This window comes from Pleurodeles waltl, chromosome 4_2 (genome assembly GCF_031143425.1).
Source record: "Pleurodeles waltl isolate 20211129_DDA chromosome 4_2, aPleWal1.hap1.20221129, whole genome shotgun sequence".
Classification (NCBI taxonomy): domain Eukaryota; kingdom Metazoa; phylum Chordata; class Amphibia; order Caudata; family Salamandridae; genus Pleurodeles; species Pleurodeles waltl.
In genome coordinates this window covers 332,539,610-332,546,256 of record NC_090443.1, presented here as the reverse complement: position 1 = coordinate 332,546,256, position 6,647 = coordinate 332,539,610, and positions in this window count along the sequence as shown.

The window sequence follows — 6,647 nt, the reverse complement described above, 5'->3', positions numbered from 1 at the left end:
GGGTACTGATCTGGATAGCGCCGGGTGTCCCTTACACTGTACAACACAGCACAAGAGACAAGGAGGGCAGGTTTATACAACTGAGGGGGTTGTTGGATGGGGAGGAACTCATGATAAATGGGCTATATGGCCCGAACATCAAACAAGGTGAATTCTTACAAACCAAGGCTTCACAATTAACCAACGACCTAACTTCATCATGCATATGGGGGGGGGGGGGCATGAACTGCGTCCCACACATAGATAAAGACAGATCACACCCCCCGCTTCTGGCCGCCCAAACAATGAAAAACGCCCAAATACTGGACGCATGGATGACAGAACGTCAACTGATCGACATATGGAGGCACTTGCACCCACATGAAAAAGTGTACTCCTACTATTCCCCAGTACACCTATTACATACCCGAATAGACCTCATCCTCACCTCACAGAATCTAACACATAAAATAACGAGAGCGGACTTTTCCGCCAGGGTAATATCAGATCACTGCCCACTCATAGTACAAATAAGATGGGGCAGACCTCGCTCTTGTATTCCTACCTGGCGATTACAAACGCACCTACTACAAGACCCCCCTTTTAGGAAGGATATTGCTACACACATCTCAGCATATTTCACATCGAACGAAGGGACGGCCAGCTCAAGGGCCATCGAATGGGATGCACACAAGACAGTCATAAGAGAGGCATGCATATCAACCACAGTAGGAGTGCGGCAAACAATGACGCGCGAACTCCGAGTATTAGAACAAGAAATTCAGTTAGCTGAAGGCGAATTCGCTAAAGGTTCCATAACATCGAATATGCTCACTAACATGCGCTCCAAATGGACGAAGTCAGACAACCGCCTTAGACACTTTGATTATTGACATCACATGGACCGCACACACGCGACAGATCCGGTAAATTATTAGCGTGGCTTATAAAAAACGAACGCCGAAACACCCCCATAGGCGCTATCCGACTGGATTCAGGTCGGATAGTTAACACACAAGCAGAGATAAATAATACTTTCAAAGAGTACTATAGCTCACTGTACCAGGCACGGCCTCCGCCCACCAATGCCCATCTAAACAACTTCTTCAACGGTGCCACCCTGAGCCACCTGACCGCTGCTCAAACTACAGAACTAGATAGCACGATAGAGATAGCTGAAATCCAACGAGCATTGCAGCAGTTACACGGCAAAGCACCCGGCAGCGATGGTATACCCATAGAATACTATAGTACGTTTCAACCGCAGATTTTGGCCCCATATTTGGCAATGCTAAAGGAAGCTTTGGAACTAGGCAAACTTCCTGATACATGTCGTGAGGCATTGATAGCAGTATTACCGAAGGCAGGCCGTGACCCTTTGGACGTCCGCTCATATAGGCCATTATCATTACTAAACACAGATTGCAAATTACTTGGCAAAATACTAGCCAATCGCCTGCTTCCATATATATCACAGCTGGTACATCAAGACCAGGCAGGCTTCATACCCGGTCGCAGCACATTCAACAACATCAGGAATTTCCTGCGTCTAATGAGAAATTCCCTGGTAGAGGGCAATCAGCAGGTTGCAGTCTCATTGGACATAGAAAAAGCGTTTGATACACTAGGTTGGCCTTTCTTAACAGAGACACTCAAACGGATGGGCTTCGGGCAAGCATATATTAGCTGGGTGAAAATACTATACACTGACCCAACAGCCAGGGTTAAGACGGGCGATACGATCTCCGAAAAATTCAACATTAGTAGAGGCACTAGACAGGGATGCCCGCTATCTCCATTGTTATTCGCATTAGCGATTGAACCTTTGGCCGCCCGCCTTCGCATAATGGCCCCCGCATGGGGTGTACTGGACGGCCAGACACACCAGATAGTATCCTTATATGCGGATGATGCGCTGATCTTCCTACAAGATCACACGGGAACCCTTCCGGGCCTGTTGGAACTCCTGGAAAAATTTCGCTCAGTGGCCGGGTTAACAGTGAACTGGACAAAATCCTGCATATTCCCTATGCGCCCGGTCCCCGAGGCATTGAGAACACTAACGGGTCCGAGTGGCCTGAAATGGTGCTAGACAACATTTAAATATTTAGGTGTGAATATATACCACAACAATCAAGACCTTAGAGATGGTAACCTTGGCCAAGTGATCAGATCAACGAGGGGCTCCTTACCCTTCTGGTGCTCACTCCCACTATCCCCTATGGGCAGAGTGGCTATAGCAAAGATGATAGTACTGCCCCGTCTACTTTATTATTTTATGGCATTACCCTTGATACTCCCGAGCTCCTTTTTTAGACTACTGAATAGCTTACTAACGGATCTAATATGGGGCAATGGTCGTAGACGCGTTGCATTAACAAAAGTGCTCCAACCGCTCAGGCTGGGGGGACTGGGCGCCCCCAGATTTGAAGCGTACTACGCAGCTGCCCAGATACAATGGATATCCACATGGGTCGGTAATCCAGCCGGGGCCGAAACTCAGAGAGTGTCGCTAGAGCTCGGCGGTACAGAAATAATGCAATACCTCATGAATCGAACCAATCCAGCACACACTAACAACGTGCTGCTGTACACTGCACACTGGGCTTGGGGCCGATACGCGTTGCAAAACGCAAAAGATCCGCAGTACTCACTGAGGATTCCACTATTGGCTCACCCGACATTAGCAAAAATAGCAGCCAAAGTGGGCCTGAATGCGTGGGGTAGCAGGGGCATACATACATTGGGTGATATTTATCAGGATTGACAATTTCAAACCTATGAGGCACTAGCCGACAGGCACGCGCTGGGCCGGGGAGGATTCATAGCTTACGGAGCAGTTAGGCAGGTAATGCGAGAATACTGGAGAAAGGGCAACTCGGAACCAGATGTCTCCCCTCTGCTTCACGAACTGTTGGGGAGCACGAACACTCCATCAAGTATATCAAACATATACAACATCCTCACAACCCAGGCTGAACACAAACAGGAACAAGCAAAAAATAAATGGGATCGTGGGCTACCGGAACCACTATCCCCCAATGCATGGGAACAAGCGATGAAAATGACTTGCGAGGTCTCACGTAATCCCCGCTTCCGATACACACAGTTTAATTATGTGCATCAGACTTACCTATCACCACACCGCATAACACGCATGTTTCCCCGATCACCGCAAACATGCCCCAGATGTGACACAGAAGAGGCCACTTTCTATCACATGACATGGGAATGCCCCCCGATTCGGAACACATGGATAGAGATAGTAACGTTACTAGCCGAATGGACAAACACCACATTATCTCCTACCCCACCCCAAGAAACGCAAACGTACATATAAATGCATTGCCCTGGCTTTGGTGCTGTATAGACGCCTCATTGCCATGAAACGGAAAGCCCCTGGCGCTCCCAGTATTGCCCAGTGGCGAGAAGAGGTAATACGATGGACCAAAGCAGAAACACAGACACTACAGAATTTACTGGTTAAGGGTATATTAGTTAAAGGCCTAGAGGTATGGAACCTATTCTTGATAGCCGCAGAAAACAAAGACGATGAACGCCCCCCCTAAACAGATGAGTAAGAGATAATGGATATCACATTAATGACCACAGTAAAACAGTATCATATAGATTGACTGAGGCATATGGGGGGGGGGGGGAGATGAACCAATATAAAACTGTAATGCCCCTTGCAGGTGCCCCTAGGCGCATCGTCGGAGCCCCGATGGGCGCCGACGGGCACTGGGGAAGAGGGACTTCGAACCCTGCTGATCCCTACTATCGTGGCCCGCTGCCCATGCACAGCAGCCCACGGCTGACAGCGGGCTGGTCTCTTGTGGCCTGGGGGCGATTTGGCTGCGTGTTGGTGTGGCGTTGTCGCAGGGATGAACACACAATCGCTCTACACAGCTCGTGGAAGGTACCTCTTGCCCCTGCGACGGCTGGCTCTCCCCCCTGCCTGGGCCCCCCCTTCCCCCCCCCCTCCCCTTGGTCTAGGCCCTCCGGAACCGCCACAGCTCCTATCTTACTTCCTCTCTCCATGTATCTTGTCTCTTGAATAACTACGCACATGTTGAATACACCTCGTGTGTAGAAACACAACTCTCAGAACCCAATTCAAGTAATTGTGCACTCATACTGGATTTGCAGACTGTGCATAAGTAATAATTACATGTATAATGTATGTTGAAACATAATGTAACCTCTTGTATTTCATTTAAATGTTGCCACTTGGCTGGCAAAACAATAAAAACATATTAAAAAAAAAAAAAACAGCTGCTTGAGATGTGTCATTTTTACGCTGATTCTTGGTTCATTGCCAATGGTTTAGCCGTTTGGTTTTCCACATGGCTTGTGCATAACTGGTTCAATTCCCTTGCAGATATTAAAGAGAATAATTCAGAGAGATAAGTGTTCACCCAGAATTCTGACTTAGTGGGGATGGCTAAGTGGGTGCACCAGAAATGTGAACAGCTGGGAGAAAAAGCCACTTACAGGTGGGCAGAGATGAGTGAGATGCACATTCCCCTAGATTTGATAAAAACTGTGCAGCACGCACAAGAGCAATCTGTCCCACAAGCAGTCACAGAGAGAGGAAAGTTACCAGAATAGAAATGGCAAATTGATCAGGGTTTAGGGGGAGTGATTGCTGCAGATTACCAAGGAGAAATCAAAATTATGTTGATAACTAGAAAAGAATCTGATTCATTCATACAAATTGGAGACAGAATGGCCCAACTTGTCAAAAGTGCAGTGAATGGAGGTTTGGTAAAGAATGAGTCTGCCCCAGCCCTTCTGACAGTGCAAGAAAAGGGAAGCTGTGGTGCAGCAGATAAAAACCTCAGTGCTGATGTGTCGGTTGAAGACCCAAGTGACCCTCCAGAACCTGCAGAAATTATAATAAAGGGCCCCAAAAAGGTCCTGCTGATTATAAAACAGGGAAAAGAGGAAGGGTACATTTTAAATGACAAATGTTATTTGCAAGAAAAGTCATACTTTTTTCTTTTGCAGATCCTACAACGTTTCGCCACTGTCCCCGAGTGTGCTGTGTGGTCCCCCTTCGGGTGTGTGCGTGTGGGGTCGGGGAAGGGACCGAACCCCCAACCTGAACCTGGCTGAGTAAAGTGCAAGCACCATGGATCCATTTTGCGCAAATGGCGCCTTCAGATCAAGTTCAACTTGTTTGATTGCATTCTTCCACTGGAACTAAGCAACCTTAACAGCTAACTGTCTGTGTTTTTTCATGTGGAACTCTGACTTTCACTTACCTTCCAGCAAACCTTTTAGGTGGACCGTGCACCTTTACATGAGTAGAACTCATGCTACATCAAATTGCTATTTTAGAGACACTAGAATCTCATTCAGAGTATAAATGTTTCAGTCTTTTCTGTGTAGATGTATCTGATGTAAAAGGTTTGAGATCAATATGTTAATCCACTTCCATTGCTTTAAAGTGATTGCTTTGATCATTCAAATCTGACTTGCTGATAATGTTTTTTTATTTTTGTGCTGATGTTTTTTTTTTTTTTAAACAAGAGATATGTGAAACAAAAATTCATTGGTCATAGGGTGGAATGTGATGCTATTAATTGTGTTTGACCAATGACTTTGTGTTTCACCACTGCGCATATTAGTTGCTCAATGTTCACCAGTAGCACATTATGGCCCTCATTCTGACCTTGGCGGTCTTTTCGCAAGACCGCTGAGTTACCGCCGCGGTGAAGACCGCCGAACGCGGCGGTGTGCCGCTGTGCGCATTCTGACCGCTGGGAGCGTTCCGCCGGAAAACCGCCAGCAGCCACACTGGCGGTCGGCGGGAAAGTGGAGACTGGTCAACCTCCACCGCCACGCCAGCAGAACACCGCCCACAGAATTACGACCCACATTTCTGTGTGGCGGTCTTCTGTTGGCGGTCTTCTGTTGGCGGTCACGTCCCTATGGCTCCCGTCGCCTCCCGGAGGACCAACGCACAAGGTAAGTTGATCGTCCGTGAGGGGAGGGGGTGGGGGGGTGTTGTGTGATGTGGGCGTGCATGGGGGTGTGCGTGTGAGTGTGTAGAGGGGGTGTGTGAGTGCGTGTATGCGGGCGGGGGGTGCTGCTGTGTCTATGGGTAATGTGTGCTGTTCGGCAGGTGCGCATGTCGGCATGTATGTGTGCGGGTATGTGTCCCCGTTGTGTATGTGTGTGTAGGGGGGGTGTATATGTGCATGTTGGGGGTGTGTGCATGTCGGGGTACATGTATGTGCATGTCGGGGTGGGGAGGGGGTTCGTACCACCTCTGGGGGGTGGCAGGGGGGTGGAGGGTGTGGGGGGAGGACTCGGGTGGGTAGTGGGGGGTGGGGGAGACCCCTATCAGTGCCAGGGAAGGAATTCCCTGGCCCCGATAGTGCTTACCGCCATGGTTCGCACGGCGGTTCCCGCCCGCAAGAAACCGCGGCGGTAGGCAGGGTCATAATACCCTTGGCGGTCTTGGGACGACCGCCGGGCCGGAGTGCGCAAACTCCAGCCCCGCGGTCATGACCGCCGTGGCGGTCGGAGTGGAGAAGTAGCGGTCGGTCGCGGCGGGGACCGCCGCGGTCAGAATGCCATTTTTAATACCGCCGGTCTGTTCGCGGTCCGACCGCCGTCTCTCCGCCGACCGCCAGGGTCAGAATGAGGGCCTATATGTT